This window comes from Rhipicephalus sanguineus, chromosome 6 (genome assembly GCF_013339695.2).
Source record: "Rhipicephalus sanguineus isolate Rsan-2018 chromosome 6, BIME_Rsan_1.4, whole genome shotgun sequence".
In the NCBI taxonomy this organism is placed as follows: Eukaryota; Metazoa; Arthropoda; class Arachnida; order Ixodida; family Ixodidae; genus Rhipicephalus; species Rhipicephalus sanguineus.
The window spans coordinates 106,013,541-106,036,782 of record NC_051181.1 but is presented as its reverse complement, the minus strand read 5'-3'; the positions used below and the strand labels follow the sequence as shown (position 1 = coordinate 106,036,782).

Genomic DNA, 23,242 nt, shown 5'->3' with positions numbered 1-23,242 from the left:
CCAAAAGACGTCCTTGATAGCAGCCTTGAAAGCTGACCAGATGGAAGCTCGGCCCGTGGTTGGTGAGACCACAGTTGGGCTATGTCGGCAAGGTAGAATTGCACATACCCAAGCTTCATTGGATCGTCCCATCTGTTGCTGGCGCCGACTTTGTCATACCTCAACAGCCACTCGTCCACGTCCGATTCACCGGAGCCCGAGAAGATGGGGGGTCCCGCTGAGGATACACGGCGCCACAAGTGACGTGGACAGCCGAAGGGCCAGGCTGGGAAGGAGTCTCGGTGGCCATGTTGGTATCACGAAGGGGGGAAGCTTACGGGAGCGAAGATCCAGGGTCGTAGGGGAAACCCACGTACCTCCACCAAATGTCACGTGGTTTATTCACGTACAGACGTGAAGGAACGATGAGGAACGTCGAGGAACGTCGAGGGTCCAAAATCCAAGCAAGCGCAAGCTCGGGTCGCGTGGCTACCACTCACGATGTGGCTTGCTTTCTTGGCTGCTTCGTCGTCGTCTCGTACTCTTCGCTACAATATCAATAACTTTCTGCGTTTTTTTTTTCACGCTGCTAGCGAAGGCTCACTTAGCAGCTGAAGCTGCAGGCTGTATATTTATTCAAAATCTTTTTTCTGTCTTTCTGCTGGGATAACTTGTGCTTGCTAATTCTTTTTTTTTTGAGCACTTATTTTATTTATATTGTGCGTGTTTCTTACGTCATTTAACGGCTCAGTACTCGTTACGGGATTTTTAGTCAGGTGACTAAAATTGCGTAGCATCACGTATAACTAGTCACAGGACTAAAAATCGCGCAATGTCACGTAACTAGTAACGTTACTAAAATCACGTAGCATATAACAACTAATCACGTGACTAAAAATCCCCTAACATCACGTAACATCCCGTGACATGGATAAGGTCACATAGCATCTAGCCACGTGACTAAGAAAGAGAGAAAGAGATAATAAATGAAAGGCCGACCAGAATTGTAGCATCCGGCTGCTAACCTACACTAAGGGGAGGGGGAAAGAGACTAAAATCACGTAACATCTAGTCACTTAACTAAAAATCACGTAACAACTAGTCACGTGACATTTTCCCGCCAAAAACCACGCAAAAGCTAGTCACGTGACTAAACTCGCAACATCAAGTAACAGCTAGTCACGTGACACGTTCCCGTCAAAAACCATGTAACACGTGCGTAGTGTGGGGAACAGACCGAAACCGGAGAAGAATAGCCAAGCCTAGCCATTCTCAGTACTACTAGCAAAAACTTAGCATCTCTAGCAAAAGCTTGGTGTTACTAGCAAAACTTAGCTAGGTCGAACACTAGCTCCGCTGTTGGGTTCCAGCCTTGCGCCACTAGTGGAAGCTGTGCACATTTATTTTAGGAGAGTTGACGGTTGGGCTAGTTGGTGTTTAGACATGGGAACCATCGTTGAAAGCGCAACACCACACAAGAGAAGACCAGACGTGCTCGTCTGGTCTTCTCTTGTGTTGTGTGGTGTTGCGCTTTTAACGATGGTTCCCATGCTATTATATTATTATATTATTATTATTATATTATTATTATTATTATTATTATTATTATTATTATTATATATTATTATTACTATGACAAAAAAGTACCTAGATCACGATATATCACCTAAAGGAGCATACATAATGCTGGATGTCAATCAAACTGTAGCGAGAGTGGCTACTCGATACTTTTTCTTTGAATACCGATTGACTCGCGTAAGTTTTATTTTAACAAAAAATTGGTGGACAAATCAATCTTTTCATTGAGACCGCACGGAGACAATCTTGCGCTTACGTTTTATATGTTTTAGTCACACGTTTTAGTTTGTACAAAATAAAACGTTACATAACGTTTTATCTCTTGGTATTGTTGATGCATATTTTGGTCGGAAATCTACACCAGACATCGCACATCGCGTTGCAGAACGTGGGTGGACGTATAGAAAACAGTTGTATCCGGTATACGTGCGAGAAGTTCGGCTACTTTTCGAGCCGTCGTGATGCACCGAACTAGTGACGGAGCCCCCATACAGCGCTTCGGCGTCCTTGAAGTGACCTCTTATCGATTTGCAACTTAGAACAGAGAGCGGTCCCGACAAAGCTGGAGCAGTGACGTGAAGCTGTTTATCTCTCGCAGCAGTCTCACACCAAATAGCTTTTTTTTTTTTTGTCTTTTAGCGTAGCGGCTGCAAATATATTCCACCGTATGTCGAACGACGACAGGCAGCTGGCCTGCTAGCTCAGTCGGTTAGAGCGTCGTGCTAATAACGCGAAGGTCGTAGGTTCGATCCCTGCGCAGGCCAATTTTTTTTCTTCTTTTATATCAAAGTGCATGGCCACTGTAGTATCAATAAAACTCACTCTCTGCATTTTTTTTTTCGTCACGATACTGCCGAAGGCTCATTTAGCAGCAGAAGCTGCACGCTGTATGTTTATGCAAATCTTTCTTTTGCTCCGTCAATTTCATTGCCAATTTCACTTTTTACCGTTTTTTTTTTATGCTGTACGTGTTCGGTACTCCATTTATCGGCTCAGTGCTTTTTTTTTGCCTTTTTTACTATGAAACATTTACGTCAGGTTGTTATTGCTCCCTTACGCAAATGATGTCCATTGCTGTCTGTTGATTTCTTTTTTCAATGAACCTCCAAATTTGTTTAGCAAGAATGGGTATTTCTAGTTTTTTTTTGTTTTTTTTAAATACTGGACGATGTCAAGTAAAATTTAAAGAAAACGCCAGTGTATAATTTCACTTCGACATCACTGTCATCGACTGACGGGAGCATCTGCGCATTTGATTTGTTTCTGTCATTAATGGAACCTGCAGTTGGCAATTTCAACATAAACTTATAATAGGAGGTTTTGTTGTTGAACGTACAGGAGTGGTATTGATTTAGCGAGCCGCAGGCGCAGCTGAAGAGTTCGCTGGGCGGCCAGCGTTGACGGCAGAATATCCAACAGAGACGTGCTTTTCCCGGATTAAAAAGAATTAAGAAAGCCGGAAGGTTCGTGGACGGAACGTCATCCTTGATTTTTTATTTCTTTATTTTTTTAATCAAGTATCCTAAGGGCCCACTAGGGTCATTACATAGGGGGGAAACATAAACAGAACACAATTTTTACCGAGAATGAATAATTGCAGGTTAATACAATGCTATAGTACAGAAATTCGTAGAACGTAGTAACAAGGCAAGCAATACAACAAGAGTAAACATCAGATAAAACATAATTAATAATGAAAGTCGCAGGGTTCCAAATATGTTAGCAATGCTGAATTAAACAAAGAAGGCTCAGTTAATGTAGCAATCCTGGAAGGTAATTCATTCCATTCCTTTATCGATAAAGTTAAAGGCGAATTTTTGAATTTTTCCGTACGGGCGAAGATAGGGTTGAATTTGAAAGCATGATCGGTGCGACTAGAAGTATGAGGTGGCGGTAAAATATGCGTTCGGGCAAAGATGTGTTAGAGTGATAAAGGGTATGGAAAAATAATAATCTGGAAAATTGCCTGCGCACAGCAAGCGGCGGCATATTCAGCTCTGCTTTCGAAGATGAAACGCTTTGAAATCGTATGATGATAAGATGAATCGAGCTGCTTTATTCTGGATGGCTCCCAGTAGATTAGTAAGGGTGATCTGGCGGGGATGCCAAATGATTCACGCGTATTCCAGTGAGCGCACAAGGAAATTGTATGCTTGAAGCCTGGTGTCCCTGTCGGCTAGATATAAACGTCGCTTCAGAAAGCCAAGTTTCTTCTGCGCTTTACAAGTAATGTGTCCTATGTGGTCCGTCCATGTGAGTCTTGAATTGATAAGGACGCCGAAATATTTAACCGTTGCCACTGAGTCTACAATTTTATCGTTTAGTACATAAGTATTACATTGTGACTTCAAGACAGAATTGAACGTCAAGTGTTTAGTTTTTTTCTAGATCAATTAGCATCTGCCATCTACTGCACCATTGTGTTAGCTTATGAAGGTCAGATTGTAGAGCTATGACGTCGTTAGGACCAGCTATTTCTCTGTATATAACGCAATCGTCTGCGAAAAGGCGAATTGTTGAAATAATATTTGATGCTATGTAATTAATATATATCAAAAATAAAAGCGGACCTATTACTGTACCTTGAGGGACACCAGACTTGACAAGAGTTGATCTAGATATATATAATCATTTATTTAACCACCTGAGAACGATTTTTTTAGAAATTACTGAAGCCATCGCGTCCTATGTGGTCCTATATTTAATTTATATATTTATTTTATATATATAATTTATATATTTATTTTATATTAATATTTAATAAAGTTCCACCATCCATCCATCCATCGCGTTGTTTCGCAGTCAAGTTCGAGATTACATATTTTTAGTGTTAGTCGTTTATGAGGTGCGCGGTGGAAGGCCTTTGAAAAGTCAATAAAAATTCCGTCAACAAAATGGGGCAAGTGCAGTGAGGTGTGAATGTCAGTTACCAACTCATAAAGCTGTGTTTGGCATGATAGTTTCGGACGGAAACCATGCTAATTGTTTATGAGCAAATTATTTCGATTGAGATGCGCCATTATGTGTGTGTAGATTTTGTGTTCTAGCAGTTTGCAACTAATTGAGGTCAGTGATATAGGACGGTAGTTATTGGAGACAGTGTTATCACCACTCTTACGTATGGGCAGAGCATGAGCCATTTTCCAGTCTTCTGGTACACATCCAGAGTCAAGTGACTGTTGGAATATTAAAGAAAGTACAACTTCTGAGACGTGACTGGTTAATTTTAAAAGTTTAGCGCTGATGCCATCCGGGCCTGGTCTGGTCTTGAACGGCAAGCGGTCAATAGCGCGTTTTACACCATTAGAGATTATAATGATTGATGGAAAGCTAAAACGGAATGGCTGGTTGCGGAAGGATAAAGGAACTATTAATAGGATCTTCATCTGTGTAGACTCCCGCAAAGTGCTTATTAAATTGCTCGGCACACTCATCTAGTGTTAGCACGTTGCCGTCGGCACCAACATAGATGGCACCAACCGATCTTGTTTGGGATTAACTACATTCCAAAACCTTTTTGGATCTGTTTTTAAGAAATTTGGTAGCGTGCAGTTCAAATATTTATTTTTTTGCTTCAATAATTGTTTTTTCTGTTTGTTTCGAGATTTCTTTATATTTTTGCCAGTCATCTGGCTTATCTGACTGACTTGCTTTTCGATACGCCATTTTCTTCCTGTTAACGCATGTCTTTACATCGCGATGAACCATCGATCCCGTACAAGTGAGCTTATCGCGAGTTTGGGCACACATGAATCTTCTATTTCTTTAATGTGATCGCGAAATATGCACCAGTTCTCATTGGTAGAACGCTTTGCGATGCTTGGCTGAAATTCAACTAAAAATTGTTGTAACATGTGGTTCATTTTTTCTGTGTCTGCCTGCGCATAGTTAAGTATTTCTTTTGTTATTTTTCTTTTGTCAAAGCCTGGTGCAGTGATCGAACAATGTATAGCTCTGTGATCACTTATCTCTTCCAAGATATCAGCACGTGCCAAGTCCGGATTATTAGTCAAGATGAGGTCCAATGTATGATTACCGCGAGTGGGTTCATGCACTACTTAGGTGAAGTGATTGTGCATCTAGACACTGTCATTTCGATATCTGTGGCCGAGCGGTATAACAGAAAACATTTCCTTACGTTTTCGTGAATTCACATGTGGTGCGGCGCACCGTTATTTTATTATTACAAATCTATGATAATTCGTAATCGATAGTAAAACCAAGTGTAGTCGGAGGTCTGGCTTTCTCTATGTACTAGAAAGCTCCGTAGAACAACAAGAAAAACAAACAAAAAAAAAAGGCTTGCAGAAAGCCCGACCTTTCTGCTTCTGAGGTAAAGGCAGTTGTAAAATGATTCCAATTACTTCCCACGTTTCAATCAGGTTGTCGTTTGTTCACTAAGGCGCGATTTCTAAGGCTGTAGTTATTACAGCTCTTTCTATCTAGTTGCGATTGTGGTGCTGACTATGTGTCGTCTTGATCCGTGCAGCGTTCTTGGTGTGGGCATTTAAATACCAAATGAAACATGGTATTCGGGACGTCACAGGAAGAACAAAGGCATAGTAAGGATGTTTTAAAAAATTACTAGAGTGGAAATTACGTCCCGAAAGTGAGGACAGACCTATGCCATCTTGCTACAGGTACGAATAGACGTCAGCTTAGAGCGAAGAATACGTAGCGTTTCCCTCACACGCACTACAAAGTTTAAGACGACTAATTGTACCAGACAAATATTGCTCAAACTGTCTCTTTGTGTTACTTGTTTCTCTAAGAAGCCTTGTAGGCTGAAAATTTCATTACAGATCACGTCACCAATACTCGTCTATTTGCATTACTTTCGTCGGGAACAGCAATCTCTTACTTTATACGTAACCTTGCACTTAAGTTAGCAGAACAAAACCACTTGATCGCTAGGCGGGCACCACAATGAAAAGGCTGTGCTTCCGAGGTAAAGTAGGAGGAAATACTGGCTACACATTTGCCGCTAAAAGCTGCCAGAACATTTTTTTTTTAAAAGGGACACTAAAGAAATGAAATTTTTTTCGTATTAGTACATCACTCTCATTATACCCGAAAACACCCCGTTAATGCGAGAAGACGCTTGGTAAGGGAGAAAACGCGTACAAAAAAAAAAAAAAAAAAATGTGGGTGGCGACGCCACCTTGAAGCTCCGGCATTGTAATCCGCGACGCGACGTCATGGATTTTGACAGCGTCTACTAGGGCCTACGTAGTTCCTAATCAGCAACAATGAAGGACGTTGGCCTCTGAGAGGGCCAGAGACATAATACACCAAGATTCAACAAATTTCGTTGCGTCGATGTGCATTAATTCGGAAAGAAAAAAACAAAAACAAACAAACACTTCGAGATCCATGATGTCATCCTTGGAGATTTAGGCGCGAAATTTAACGATGACCTTGGTTTTCCTTTGTATAAGAAACCACAGGATCGTTTGTGCATTCACCTAAGGCGACTCGAAGGCGAAAGCCACCTTCTTCTCAGTCGATGTATTGGAGCATACATGAACGGCGGGTCATGTGGACTCTATAGACATATTCATCCTGCCGCGCCGCCCTCCGAAAGCTTTGTGCACCCAGCATGGTTTCGCATTGCCTCCATGATCGGAGGCCCCTCGCCCGGTTTTGCACTGCCTCCGTGATCAGCCCACCTTTGACCAAGCTACGATGTCATGTGATGACGGTGTAGGCTTATGCCACAGGAGCGAACGAACGAGACGGCTGAACCAGAGTCGACGCCAGCAGGGAACACGAGCCGTGGCTTCAAGTGCCACTGCGAAGCGCCGTCTTCATTTTCTTCTCTTGAGGTCGCGCGCTCTCCGGTTTTGTTCGCCGCCCTAAGAAGGGCGCTACAAGGGCATTATGTGGCGTTACGTCACACTACGTCACGCTAGAATTTGTGGTGTCATGACGACTTCACAGAACTTCGCGGTCTGTGACGTCATGATGACGTCTTCACGTGATGATGAGTGTTTCGTACCGCTCGTCCCCGACGCCGCAGGACGCGAGACGCCGCCGACGACGCGGGACGCCGACGGTCTAATTCCGTGTTTATTGAGGCATGTAAGTATTTCGCCTGAATAAACTTACAATGGTGAAACTAACCACAGTAGAGTTTTTATGGTGTAATTTATCACTCAGCGATTCATTGTTTCACTTTAGTTTCACTTTGAAAGATCTTTGAGGTCAGGGCAGTGTGTTCGGAGCATACTGTGTAAGATGATCCCATGAATTAAAGACGACGGAATCAGCAGAAGAGATTTTCGAAAAAGATGTAATGTCCAGGCAACCGTCACGTTTCCCTGTTACTTTGAAGCATACCTCTTGATGCTTCAAGAAAGATGCGGTCTTGCCGCGCTTTCCATTGGTTATTTCGCGTTATTGGCTTGTAAATAAATTATTTATTGCCACTTTCAGCAACGTAATTCTAAGCATTGTGAAATACATAAACAAAAGTTTCGAGGCCTATAATGCACCTGCGAGTGTTTCAAGTGTGTTAGAGCACGCGGGCTACCCCCGCAGGCCTGCTAGCTCAGTCGGTTGGAGCGTACTTTCCATTTTTCGGTGCTCGAAAACAGCAAATGCTTTTGAAAATCGAGCATATCTCCTTACTCAAGGCAGGGTAGCCGATCGCATTAGGCATTATTAACATTCCTGCCTCTCCCTTAAATTCCCCCTGTCCCTATCTCTCTCAGGTTTCCTTATCTCTTGCCTTCATGAGGTTGCGGCTAAGAAACATGGATCGAGTAGATAAATTTTCTATTTTCTCGTTCGTGACTTAGATCGCGCAAAATTATGTCGTCTTCTATTCTGCATACACTTCTTAAGAGACTGCAGTTTTTCTCGAATTTTTTTTATATCTGCAGCTCTTGCCCCATTCACGGGCCACTGCACATGTTTCTTTGCCTACGATTCCATTCCGGGCAATCCCGCGCTGTGACACAGAGCAGAGAAATAATAAATGTACGGTGCTCACAAACTTAAACGCGACATCGAAACCTTTGTATGACGAATAATATCCGCAGTTACTCTGGATAACCGCATGATGTCGCTAAGAATATGGCCGCTAAAGGTAATGTTGACGCTTATATAAGTGCTACGGTCTCAAGTATGCCGATATGACGTGAACTGAAGGCGGCATAAATGACAGTACGTGCAATACGTAGCCCTAAATTGTCACGTTTCAATGCGTGAGCGTATTGCTTGCAGGTGTTCCTTGTTACCTAAGAAGGACATTGCGTATGCCTAATTTTTCATTTTGCGTACACCTCACCAGAATTCGGAACAATCGTTTGCCACGCTTCCCGTATACAATCATTCCTGAACGAATCATTCGGTCTCTCTCTCCTCTCTTTCTCTCTCTGTGCGTGTCACAATGGCAGCCGTCTTTAGCGGCTGTTTACAAGCCTCGCCTTCCAGTCGTTTAGCACTTGGCACGTACCGCCGCTACCGGCAACATATGTTAGCAACAACACGTGTTTGTTTTTGTTTTCTTCCCTACGTCACTCAGTCAGGCCGGTCACTCCTCGCTGCCGAAGGCTGTAGCGCTTGGGATCGTGATCTCCCGCTTCGCCGTGAATTAGCTTACGCGCAGGCGGCGGACAACTAGGGCATCGGCTTTCGCTTCCGCGCGTTTGTTTTTCATTGTTTTTTTTTTCGCCACAAGGGCAGCTGCCGCTTCCTTGAGAGGCACATACTGACCGGCAGCTCTGTCGTATAAGAAGCAGATGAGGGCAGCATGAAAGAGAGAGTGAGAGAATGAGAGAACGCTGGGAAACGGCCGTGATGGAGAGGTCCACGTTCGGTCTGACGTTCTTGGTAGACATTGGGCGCTTAGCAGGAACTGCAGCGCGTCGGCGTCGTACCGCGCCCGCACTGACTCCGTTCGACATGCGAACCAGCGAACCGTGCGATATCGTCCGGCGTGGGCTCAGGGTTGTCGGAATTTGTTTTTGTAAGCGACGTGTGCCGTCGGTTATTCCTGCCCTTCCCTTTGGGTTAGCGTGCGTGTGCGCGCGCTCAGTCGTGCGACGCTATCGATGGTCCGCCTTGTGACACACCTCCACGAACGGTGACCAGAGGTGCACTTTTACAGTTTAGACTCGTCTGCGATTCCGTACCTCGTTTTCTTTTGTTTCCTTTAAAGCTTGTTTCGTTAACTTATCATTTTTTTATGCCATGCCTTGAACATATCGGACAATGGTTATAGGTTAGGACTGTTGCCCCAACCCAGCGCTTCCTGCCATCACTTCAAAGGGCATCTTGTTTTCGTGAGGTTTAACGAACCGGAATGCAAGGGATGGCCTTTTCGTCAAAATGTGTAATTCAGTGACCTACTTCATTGCAGAATAAGCTAAAAATGAGCACGTTGGTGCGAATGCGGAAACACGTGGTTTGACGAGACGAGCGTGAGATCAAAAAGAGAAAAAGAACAAAAAAAAGCACATGGTCTCTGTTCATAGATGAACTTTCGCGCTGTTAGTTACTGAAAATGCACACCCGCGCCTGAGAGCGGTAAAAGAATGAAACATAAACCGTGCGTAATGGGTGCATGTGATACGTTTATAAGGTCAAGGGCGCGGATTCGATTTTCAGGCGCGGCGGCTGCATTTCGAGATGGGCGAAATGCTAGAATACCCGTGTGCTTTTATATAAGAACACTTTTAATAACCACAGGTTGTAATCCAATGCGGCATGCCTCGTAAGCGGATAGTAGTTATTGCGCGTAAAATCCAGTAGTTAATTTAGTGGTTGTGTGTAAAATGAGGGTGGGTGGTTTCGTCACACTCAACTTCTACCTGAATGTATTTTCATTGTATTCACTTGTGGTCATTCTGTTGTGCTACGTCGACTATGCAACCGTGGGTAACAAGTTAACAGCACAGTATTTTTCTTTCTCTCTCCTAGGCTATCATGGTTGCTGGTAGTATTGAGTGAATGCCTCTACCGAAAAAAAATTTTTTTTCAAGCCAGTTAGGTTCGTGAACATTGTACTCGGCTGCCATTGATGCCCACATCTTCACTTCATGGCTCTCGTTCCGCTTGTTTATTTGGACTCCTACCCAGGAACACATGCTCCTGCTGAATGATGGACCGAGAATGTTCAGTGCCTCACGCGAATGCGCGCACGCCCAGTGGCCTAAGTTGTCTATTTCGATGTGCGTCCGGCAACACATCCTGCATGCACAGACATACCGGGTGTTTCAAGAAATGCGTCTAAAATTTTCAAAAATAATGGAAATGCGATATTTGTTCGATTCCTTCGCATTTACTTCCTCTGTAGCCTCAGGCATCTTAAGATGGCTAAAGACATAATTTGAGACACTAATTAAGCAAGTTAAATTATTCTACATTTTAAAGAGTTAAGTAAGGCGGGTATGTCAAATGGGAGGATTGAAGTCCTTCATGGGAAAAACCCATTGCAGCTTTGAGATTTAGAAAAAGCGGCCTCTAGTAATAATTGCGAAGGAATGAAATTCACCCAGATGCAGCGGCGAAACCGAAACCGAAATGTCAACTGTCATATTCTTCTGATACGTCCAATATGAGTGAGCGTCGTTATATAAACCATCAATCGACTTTGTTGTGTGGGTGTGCGGGCTGTGCTCGCAATATCAGCACGCATGGCGAATATATGGTAACGAACGCGGAAGAATTACACCTCTGTAATTTTGTTTTTCGAAAGTCTGCCCTTAGGCATAATAATTATTGATTCAGAAATACACATACAAATTTGCTTCGTGTACGAAGTCCAGTAACGAGCGGTGGTGAGGTCCACTAATCCAGCGGTCAAGGTCGGGTGGTCGGCCAGGCCTGAGGCCTGTTGCACGTAGGTGACGACGACGGCTTAATTGTAGACCCACGCATGTCCACAATAAGTGTGTGACAGTTACATCGATTGCTGTCTTGAACACTGACATTATTCGGGACGTCTGCTTGTTGTGCTCATCGGTGCGTCGGGTTTGGTTTCGCCGTTGATTTTGGCTGAATTTCATTATGCCACAATAATTACTAGAGGCCGCTTCTTCTGTATACCTCAAAGCTGCGATGGTTTCTTCGCATAAAAAGCTTCAATTCTCTTATTTGACATAATGGCCTAACTGCACTAATTAAAAAGCTAGCAAGTTTAACTTTCTTAATTACTATCCCAAATGATGTATTTAACTATTTAAAATGTCTGCAGCTACAGAAGAAGCAATTGTGAAGGAAACTAACAATTATCGAATTTCCCTGATTTTCGAGAATTCCGGACGAATTTCTTGAAACACCCGGTATGCCATTCACGGTTCTCCGCAGGATGACGAAAAATGGCATAGGGGCTGCTTCCCTACTTCACAAAAATTATGATGATTTATAGCGTAGTGGGTTCCTCGCCAGTGCACTTCTATTGGTTGCCAAGGAAGCCCATAAGACCTCCCTGATCCATTTCCTCAGGGTCGCAATAAATTTACTCCCCTCTCTCTCTCTTTCTCACGTTAAAGTATGTTATATAGGTGGGAGAGTGAAGTAAGGACCAGGCGTCACGAAATGCGAATTAGGTAACTAGTGGGTCGTTTAACGCTTCCAACCGAATACAAAGGCCTCAGCCATAATTCTTCATCGTCATCAGCCATGACATTAACAAAGTGCCCATAATGCCTTACAGATGCGTAGCTGGTGCGTCGCTTCTCCGCAGAACGAAGAATAATGGCGTAGTGGGTGCTTCCAAACTTCACAAAAATTATGATTTATGGCGTAGTGAAAACTTTGCTAGTGCACTTGTATTAGTAGCCCCAAGAGAGTTTACAACGGGCTCTAATGATATCTGGGGTTTAACGTCCCAAAACCACGATATGATTATGAGGGACGCCGTAGTGGAGGGCTCCGGAAATTTCGACCACCTGGGGTTCTTTAACGTGCACCTAAATCTAAGTACACGGGCCTCAAATATTTTCGCCTCCGTCGAAAATGCAGCCGCCGCGGCCGGGACCCGCGACTTTCGGGTCAGCAGTCGAGCGCCATAACCACCAGACCACCGTGGCGGGGCCTACAACGGGCTCTAGAAATGCCGCTCTTCCAGCTTTCGCTGTGACTGTGCTGCGCTTTCCGCGCAAGCCTGGCGTTGTTTTCATTAAAACATCAACGTCCAGCACCATGAAATGTTGAATATTTCGCTTATTTATATTTCAGGGTTAGCTGCAAATGCATGTCGTTACATTTTACTTAACGTGTTTAGGCACAGCATTAACACTTCCACCGGCTATAATAAATGGTCTCAGGCGGCGCAGAAACTCGACTTTATGCAAAATGGAATGCAAGCAATACTTTGGACGCGACCAGAAGTCATCATTTTTATTGAGCGGAATCACACACAGACATGGTCATTGCAGCCGATATGTAAATAGGACCGAGCTACCGATGATCGAGATATCGTCCTAATGCATGGCACTAAATGTTATGCTTCGCATGTGACGTGGTCGACAAAGCCTTCGAGAATCGCACGTGTCGAAGGCAACATGAAGCATTATAATTTACTTAGCAGGCGTAGTATTTCCAGCCTTTCACGCGTTGAGCAATGACAATTGCGAGCAATTTTTTTTCTCGTAAAGCTATTTTCCTGCGGTACAGCTGTTTAAAAATAAGCAGTGCGCGAAGTGCCGTTTTCTTAGGCGCCCTCCTTTCATTCTTACAGGGGCCCGTCCTCACCCTCTGCGGAACTGCCGGCGCCCGCTGCTTGACGTCGACCAACGGGTAGCATGCTATTAGTCAATAGCCGACATTAATCGGGAGCGGCGTTTGGATCAGATTCGCTTCTTGCCACAGGGTGCCGCCACGCGCTGATCGCTGCGATCGATAGCCTGCTAACATTACATAGTAAGCCACACTCGCGCGCAGGGTTCACAACGGGAGAGAGCGAATCACTTTTCATCACGCGCGCTCAATGTCATGACGCGCGCTGACGTAACTTCTTGCTCCAATGCCACCTCTCCCTGCTTAACTTCCAGCCCGTTCGTCGGGACGAGAGGTGAGAGAAAGCGCTTAAAATACGCGACATAACCCTGCGACTCAGCTCGCTCTTGGCGCATTCGAGAAATTTTTGCGGCAATGGATTCGTGATGCCATAAACTCCGACGCTGAGGTCATTCGATGATCATTTGGGAAAGTGGTTCATGACCCGTTTAAGCTTCACCAGTCAATCTCACGCACTTGCTCTTGTTTTAGGTACAGGCGCATCAAGGACACAGTCTTCACTAGCTAAAGCTTCGAGCGGTGATCGAAGATTGCTCGCCTATTCGTCATGATGCTTTTTTTTTGTATGCGCGCTGGTAACTCGTCATTTTTCATTTCACGATATGGTGTGCAACGCAGTTCCGCCCTCTTTCCGATATACAATATTCCCTTGATAAGTAAGTACAAGAGTTCACAATTTTTCCCATCCTCGCCCTTACTGTCATTGGTCATTGAACAAAAACATGCCACGTGACACTTCCGAGTTCGAGAACACATGCTTACCGCTCTTTCAGCGAAATATAACGTTGAAGACGTAAGCGGTATTCTTGGTTCTCTTTGCTAATAGTAATAAATTTAGCCTAATTATCGACCGCAAAAACTTCCCTAATAACCTTTCAATATAATTTATGCTTCGCATCGGTTATTTTCGCCCTGAAGGTCAACCGGAAGCTGCTTGGTGAGTAAAAGTTAAGAAATATTTATGCTTGGAAATCACTCTTATCGGTAATTGAACAAATATTTTCTCGTGGCGATACCAAAAAGTGTCTTCTTATACCTACAATCACCATTCTTTGTTTTCGGATTACCTAAGCACACTCGCCCAACTCCAGGTAAGAAAACTTCAATTGGAATAGGGGCCCGACCATTTGCTTTGCTCCGCGTTATACGCAAATAAAGTTTCTCTCTCTCTCTCTCTCTCTCTGGCAACATTTAAAAAAATATATTTATTAGTGTAATACGAAGCAAATTGCAAGTCAAAATTGGATTAGTTGTATTCGTCGAATTGAATTCTTGGAGTCATTCTCGATAATTTACACAGTGGTGACTATTAATAATCCTTTTCGTCCCAAGCATACCGAATGCGGAAGAAAATTAGCTAGATGATTTTCCGGGGAACAGAGCTGACAACATATTTTACTTCCTCTGCCTGAGTAAAACTAGATCCTTTTTGAATTATAACACAGATTGCGCGTTACCACTTACCACAAGCAATATACTTCAGAAGAATAGTCCGCTGGGCTTGTTGGCCTACCACCGTTATAAATAAATTAACGCGAAAAATTAACGCGCAAAAGAGAAGAAAATATCAATAAGAATAATCGCTGGGGTTTTACGTCCCAAAAGCACGATATGATTATGAGGGACACCGGAGTTGAGGGCTCCGGAAATTCGACCAGCTGCTGTTCTTTAAAGTGCACTTATATCTAAGTACACGGGCCTCTGGCATTTCGCCGCTACCGAAATGCCACTGCCACGGTCGGGATACGGTCCCACCACCTTCGGGTCAGCAGTCGAGCATCATAACCACTAGAACACCGCGGTGGGTACAAACATGCCTGTGTACTAAGATCTTGGCGCACGTTAAAGAGCCCCAGGTGGTCACAATTTATTCGTAGCCATTACGGCATGGGCTGAAGTCATATGGCTCTTGCACGCAAGGCCTCAAAATTTAATTCATTTAATGGGCTCCGCCAAAACAGTGCACTGCACTTCGTGCTTTATCAGGCTGGTGGTTAGCTTGAGCGTTATGAAGACTGAGCTCTACATACACACTCACTGACCAATGAAGAGTGCATAAGGAATATCTTGCTTGCAAGTTTAACACAGATATTCTACACCGCATCCGAAGTGTACTGCCAAATTAAATGCACGCGTTTCTTTTTTTTCTTTTTTTGCAGCTGGTTTTCACTATCAAGTGGTCCATATTCCTTCAGAGAATCCTCGACGACTAGTCGGTGGCACGAAGGCTCATGGAAGTACACCATTCAAAGGAAGCCGTAAGGCCAACGCACCACGGAGCACGTCACATGAAAATTGCCCCTCTTGCTGGTATAATACACTGAGGTGGCAGCGCACACCATACTAGCGTTGGCATTTCGCCTCCCGGCTAGAATGAACCGAGGCAACGCCAGTTTGCTGCACCGGATACGTCTGGGAGTTGCATTCACTCGCCGCTATGCACACCTCATCAGCCGTGCGGACAGCCCGAACACTGAACGCTGGCAAGTGCATGAAACAACAGCACATATATTTTGTGATTGCCCCCTTTTCGTGTAGCAACGTAATACGCTTGCTTCAACGTTGGCAGGAATCGGTGTGGCAACACTAAGTGAGACTGGTATTTTGTCAGCTATGTGCGACCAGACAAGGTCACCAACTGATATCAGGGCTGTGATAGACTTTCTTAAGAGCACAGGACTGGACTACAGATTCTATCGAAACCACTGTGTTACGTGGTTATTGTATATACGCATATCTCTTTCCTCTCCCAATCACCCCTAATCACTCCATTTTTTCCCCTTTCCCTTTCCCCTGTGCAGAGTAGCCGGCTAGAGCGTACTAGCTCAGGCCGACCTCTGTGCCTTCAAATAAATTCTCTCTCCCTCTCTCCCTCTTGGTCAACACAGCCATACGTTTTTTTCCTTTTTGTTAATCCTAATTATGTCACCGGAATATCAGGAATGTCATAGTTGGTGGGTATAGCGGCACAATTCTGCTCCATTTTTTTCGAGCAGCGTCAATGATCAGCAGTGGTGGTCTGTTTACGCCTTTGCCAGAATCGGTGGATCATGACCGATGGGTCATAAGCAAGGAAAGGAAACGAACAAAATAAACCCTTACAACTTACTTGTCCCGAGTTACACTAGTACATCCGGAGCGCGCCTGGCGCAATGCTCGCTTTGCCTGAGGGCGGACTGCTATTGTCGATAGCAGATAAAAAACATGGTAAATCCCTCCGTCATAGGAATCCGTATAACGCGAAAGTGAAACATGTCCTCGCAGAAGTAGTTGAATGTTTATTATGCATTGATATACGGCAGCTTGCACAATGTCTATTGGTGTTTGGCAGCTATAGCGCCGCTTGATGTGGACGCACCCACATTGACGCCTCGTGGCACATCTCCATCCCGACGACTAACGTCCGTGAACATGATTAAACTTTTGTGTTAGCTGTGGTAGTTAACATGCACCTGTACACAGCATATGGTGAATCCCACGCAAGGATGGCTTCAACATGCACATAATAAACACTAACTCGACATGCACTCTTTCAAAGCGTCGTCATTTGAGGAGGGAAAGGGCAAGGTGTGCGCTCCCTATATATAGTCGGTGCCAGTGTACTTGAAGCCGTAGGCGGCGGAGAACTATCGTTGGTGCATTTCGAAGCGGCCCTACGCTGGCGGGGAGGCGTCACACGCTGACGCGAAGGGCGAATCGCGTAGCTGCGTCGTGACCGAATCGAATCACCGTGGACGGCGCACGTCACCGACCTTAGAGTTCTCTAACGTATTGCAGTGAAAGCCTCCGCCGAGCTGAGACTACCAAAACGCCTGCAGTCGGTGCTCGTTAGTGTCATGATGCATTCATTACTCGTGGCCTCCGAGATTGGCTCCGGCAACGCATCGTTGCTAGTGTTGCTCAGGCAGTTCCATTCGCACGGGGAGAGCGTAATCAGAGAAAACGGAGCGACAGCCAGAAGAGCGTCGGTTATTGGACGCTCAGCTCCTTTGCTGAGCTTGGCCTAAGGTCGCCATCCCGCGGAATGTTAGAGTTAACAGAAAGATAACAGCACGGTCGGGCTAGAAACGCTACAGGAAACGCGACGCGCGTCGTGTCTCTCCTCTAGTTTGCCCATGATATCTCACGGTTCGAACGGGGAATGCAGTGTGACAGCCAGGCGAGCGTCGCAGAGCGAGAGCCTCTGCCCTTTCGTTGCCCTCGAGCCCTGCATGTCCCGGTCACCACAGCTACCGATGGTGGAGAGTGAGTTTGGGACCTAGCAGTGGGCCGACACTGCTAGGTCCCTCTGGTCAGTGTCGGTCCACTGACCAGAGGGAGCGGCGTTACTCGCACTGGCCCGTCCCAAGTTCGCTGACATTGTCCGTTAGGGGCACGCAGAAAACAGACGCGCGAACGCGTCGCCCGGGTAGCCAGTCCACAGTCCACCCACTAATGCATGGAAGGAAACACGCGCATCGCGTTCCATTTACTGACCGGCCCCACCTCAAATTTGTTTTTCTTTATCCGCTAGACTGTGGATTCTGGCGCTGCAGTCACACAGCAAAACTCGACGGCACAGTGCCTCCCCATTTCTCATTCAGTTCATAAAGCCCGTAAAATAATAAATTGCACACAAGGACGGATCTATAAATCGTCGACCTTATTTCAAAATATCGCAACGCAAAAACAGACAAGGAAGGAACGAGAATACGAGGACGGGCGTTAGAATTATGTACTACCCATAGGTCGGCAGACTCACTCATGAGTCGACTCGCTCAGGCTCCCTGAGACTCAGATCCAGCCGTTAGTCTGAGGCTGAGTGAGTCCGTGTGAGTAATATCCTGGTGAGTTGGAGTCCGAGTGAGTCCAGTTGTGAAAAATTTTAATGAGTCTGAGTCCTTGTGAGTCCGGCTGAGGAAAACTTTCGCGAGTCTGAATCCGAGTGCGCCCTAATCGCAGCATATATTTCTTGAGTGAGTCGGAGTGAGCTCCACATTTTCTGCCAACCTATGGTCCTATCTGCTCGGCTTCAGTATTATTGTCACTCCTATGTACGCTCACGTTTATACTCGCGTCTAATTGCGTCTACTCACACATGCTTCAGCACACTAGCGTTCACACGCCAGTTCAGTATTTATTGATCAGAGTTTTAACCTCCCACTCGCAAACGTTTATAGCTAAGCTGTATACTTCTACCCCCCAACAGTTTCGTCTCCGTGAGCAGAAAAACGCGTGGGCAAAAAATTGGCCGCGTATCTGCGTGCTTCGCTGCAAATGTCGTGTAAAGACGATAGAAGAGGCGCTGTGTGAGATATGGACGCCATCTGGCAATACGTCGGGAAACATGAGTGCTGTGTTGCGTGCTGGTAGTCCCGGCGCAGCAGCAGGCGAAGACCGGCGGTGACCAACGCGACCGGCGGGGACGCCAGCCAGCCCGAAAACGCGGTTTGGCGCGAAGCGCTGAAGCAGAGAAACGTCCGCACTCAACGAGTACTCTCCACACACTCTTTTATTTACACGTCGCCTGGGTAAAACAGGAACGCCAGAGCGGCGCCCACAACCGGCAGCCTGAAGGCCGCCCACAACGCTGCTTTTTCATTTTTTAAATATCTTTTTCACCTTCTTGGCCTTCTCAAAACTAAAGTTTTTCAACACCAACCCATGGCATTCGTACAGTGCAATACAGAACCGAAACCGAAACACAACAATGAGCTCGTGCGAAGGGCACGGAGGAAGGCAAATTTCAGCGCAGTCGCATTTTCAGCTTTGTTGAAACAGCGCTCACTAGACGACGACGAAGTAAAAGAAGGCACAGGACAGGCGCTGCCTGTCGTGTGCCTTCTTTTACTTCGTCGTCGTCTAGTGAGCGCTGTTTCAACAAAGATGAACGCATACCAACTCGCTCAAGCTTCCATTCTTATGCATTTTCAGCGCAGCTTAAGAAACTAGGGTCCTTAAAATTACGTATGTATGCATTTTCTATTAAAGGAACACGCCACCTAATACTTACCTAGTGATGTTGCACCTCAGATATGCATGATATTTACTTTTTGATCGACAACGTTCACAAGTATGAACAGCCGTACCAGTTCAAGACGGTTGGCCCTTGGGCAAGTGGTTCAACTTTGGCCGAGTGGCTGAATCGAGGGACGTGCCGACAAACAGAAAGACAGACAGACAGAAAGACAGACCAAAATATCTGCGTTTAAGTGTTTAAGTTCCCCAAGAAAGACTATCGTCTTTAAAACCACGTGGCCTACGAGGCGTAAACACGAAGCGCCACGCACCTAAACCACCAACAGACGCTCGGGCTCGCGTGCTCATCTGCATATGCGTGCGCTCCTTGCGTTTTCACCTCGGACGCTGAGTAAGCGAGGACAGACGAGGCGACGAACGCGTTCACTGTAGACTCGTGCACAACTGCAACACCACAATTAAATTTCGACCTCTGGGTGGTTTAGGGGCCCCTTTAACAATTGAAAGCAAACGGCATATCCTTCTTTCCAATCAGGCATACAGCGTAGATCTCAGTAGTCGTTTCAATAAAGAAAACCACAAAACAAACATCAAAACCGTATGGTGGATAATAAGGCGCCTGTGCACAATGGGAACACCCTCCCACGTGTTCACGGTAAAGATTAGGTGCAGCTGCTTTGCACTTTACGCGAGGGCTTCGAATGACGTCAAACGGCCCTTCCTTCTTCCCGCGTGTGTTTCCAGCTTTCATAGACGCCATAGATGCACAAAACAATCACTAAAACGCTTCATTGATACGGGTGGCTCCGACGGCGCTAACAAGAATATATCTTTGTCGCGAAAAGAAGGCGCACCATTTAAACTGACCTGCAAAAGCCCGAAGTGTGAGCGTGGCTTACCCACGGTTGCGGTAACGCGGGTCGAAGTGCCGTCGAAGTGAGCGTACCGTAGAGTGCTGCACTTTCCGTAGAGAAGGTTCCGCACTGCCATCCGAGTAACGTGGTTGTATCCAAACCAGATGGTTGATACAGTAACGGGCTCCAAGATTGGCCGCGCACCCAGCGTAAGCCTTTCAGCACGATATCTTTATTAGCTCATAATACCGTCGCAAAAAAAATGGGACAATTGAAAATAAGCTTACAGGACGAGCGCTGTGTGCGCCTTCGACTTAGGGTGCCTTGACGCCCGCTTTGTCCGCTTTAAGGGGGGCGCACGCATCGAGACACACTACTTTGACTGGTCTTTCGATGCACATCTTAATGTGGTTGCGCTCCGGCCATCCACGATACCGCAATTTTGTTTCGACATGCAGATCAGAGGACAGCGGAGGCAACCTTACCGCATAAAGAAACAGGCTGATATCTGCGTTAACGCACCGTTCATTTCCTTACTTGATCTCTTATCTTGCTCAGGTGGGTTTGCAACGACTGCGCGCTTGTGTAGTTGTGTTTGCTCCTTTTTCGAGGTTCGTGTTTCATTTTTAGTTTTGCCGCTCTAATAAAAATTCTTCGGTTGATGCGCATCGCTCTTCCTGTGAGCTCCTTTTCTTTTGCCCAGTCCTTCTTTACCGCTTTTATTTTGAACGTTTACCAACTAGTTCGCATTTCAACACGTCTTCGTTAGGCCCGGTATTTTCCGATGGGCAGCCCAGGCGCTATGTTACGAGGGGTGACGGTGAGCCGAACGTTGCCAACAACAATGCTTGCATAAGCACGAAAAGTGAGCGTGGCATCCCCAGAAGGGTTGCAGTTTCGTGGCTCGAAGTCATAGTGAATATATGCAATTTTTCTTTATTAGATAAAAAAGGTACCACAGCGAAAACAAGCCATATTTGAAGGTCATTATCATCATCATTATGTTAAGCTGTTTATTGGACGGCACTCTGCGACAATGCACTATGTCGACAGTCAAGGCAAAGGCACGGGCCCCGGCGCGAGCGGCGTTTAGAAGAGGACGACCCACTAGGAGCCGCTGGAGAGCGCAACCGTTAAACAGTACCAATTGCTTCGCCACAATTAAAACACATTTCTTTTTATGCCCATGCTCCACTAAGCCGTAAATTATATTGCTTTTAGGGCCACCAAAATCTTGGCCAATATTTCGATGTGGTATACGCCACTAGCAAAGAAAAAGTAAACGAAAGGGAATGAAAATCTGCTTTTCATTAAAAACAAGAATAATTATTAAAAGTGCCATTTTTATTGAACCCCTATGATTCTTAATAACATTGGAAGATAATTAAACTATATTGATATGAACTTTCCGTAAAGAACAAGATAACCGCTTCATTGTCATGGCTTTGCAAAATTTCCTTTTATTTTTCTTCGTTTACCCTCCTCGCTGGCGTCCGATTCATGCCAAAAATTCAGTTTCCTATACTTTAAACGTTTCATTTTTGTTGCCCCACTCTCGAAAAGTTCCCCAGAGCGGGTGTGAGCGAACACTTTAAGGATCTACATCTCAGTCTTTGTAGTGGGCTGGGCCCTGCAGCCAGGTACCAGCGGCCTAACCAAGCTGGCATGAGCGCTCCACCAGCAAGCTCGCAGGAAGACTTCAGCGAGAAAAGCACGCACGTCGTCAAAAAGCGCACCGATACCTTCGTCATAGGTGCCGTGCTGATGTTCGGCCTTCTCGTCGTCGTACTGGTTGTCATGCAACTGATCTTCAGAAGGCGAGACGAGAAGCTTGTCGGCCTGCCCGACTTCTGTTGCACAGAGGAGGCGAGGCTTCTGCTTGGCGACCTCAACACCAGCGTAGATCCTTGCTACAGCTTCCACGACTACGTATGCGTGAAAAGTCCTCACGTTGGCGACTCGTCGCAGGAGTCACCCGGTCTTCGAAGCCTCGAGATAGAGTGGGCTCTCGTCGAAAAGCTACCGGACGTGGCCAACACGTCCATCGGCATCACGTTGTGGCTTCTCGGTCGCAGCTGCGCCAGGCAAGACTGGAGGCCTCTGCAAGCGTTGCCCGAGTTCACCAGGGCTGTCGTCGCTGCTGCCAACCTCTCTCGCTCCGAAACGCCTCTCCAGGACCTCACGAGCATCGTCCAGTTTATGGCCTTGATGGAGTTTAGGTTCGACGCGCCGGTGGCGTTGTCCCTTACCGACGGTAACCGAAGTGCCGCGAGTGATGTTTCCGAGCTCACGGCCAGATGGCGAGGCGTCTCAGTGCAGGAAAGAATGGCTCTTTGTAGCGCCTGCGTAATCGCTGTCGTGAGAACACTAAACAACGGATCCGACGTCAACGAGACGCTGTCTAGACTTGAGAACCTCGAACTGCCACCTCCTGAGTACCCCGACGATGAAAACCCAGCTGAGCTAAACCGGGTTAGCATTGCGGACGTACCACCGTTCAAGGGCGTGAATCCGGCCGGGTGGAATGCCGTGTTGAACGACCTTATATGGCCGATCTTTCCAAGAGTCCGAGTGTTGAAGCGTAGGAAGCAGAACGATACTGACGAAGCGCTCGGGCGTCTAGCGAGTGACGTCACCGTGGGTGGAGCTTTCGTCATCCAGCACACCGTCATAGAGTTGTACGCTCAGTTGCTAAGCTACACCATATACGACCTGGTGAAGGACAGGCGAGAGTGTTTTGCGAATATGCTGAAGGTTCCCGCCATAGAAGAAGCATTCCGGGCGCAGGTGGTCAGTAGCGCTGCGATTGACAAGTACTTGCAGAACGTGTTCGCTCGAGTTAGGAAGACAGTGTCGACGCAGGTGTCGTCGAGCCCTTCGTTCATCTCGCAACAAGACGCGAGCTCGGTGGTGAACTTTCTGAACGACGTCTCGCTAGTGCTGCCAGACGTCGCCGGCGAAATCGACCAGCCCCCGCCCAGAATGACTTTCTCTTTCTCCTGGAACTTGCTTCACGCGCGGTCTTTCGACTTTGAAATCGCCCGCCGTCGCACTGCGCGCAAGCTGCGCGAGACCCAGAGCGCTGCGTCCTTGCCCCACGTGACTCGACGCGGTTCGAAGGTCTT

The 23,242-nt window shown here is 46.2% G+C and overlaps 2 protein-coding genes and 1 non-coding gene across 3 annotated transcripts in view; 2 read left to right on the top strand and 1 right to left on the bottom strand.

Annotated features, from left to right (window-relative positions):
• The window catches only part of LOC119396089 (cathepsin L-like), a 543,104-nt gene that overhangs the window by 146,257 nt on the left and 373,605 nt on the right, over positions 1-23,242 (top strand). The window lies entirely within an intron of this gene.
• Positions 1-23,242, bottom strand: part of LOC119396092 (sodium- and chloride-dependent GABA transporter 1) — a 179,775-nt gene that overhangs the window by 46,054 nt on the left and 110,479 nt on the right. The gene's annotated exons all lie outside the window — the stretch shown is intronic.
• Trnai-aau (transfer RNA isoleucine (anticodon AAU)) lies at positions 2,248-2,321 on the top strand. The gene has a single exon. It is a non-coding gene; the product is annotated as a tRNA-Ile (tRNA).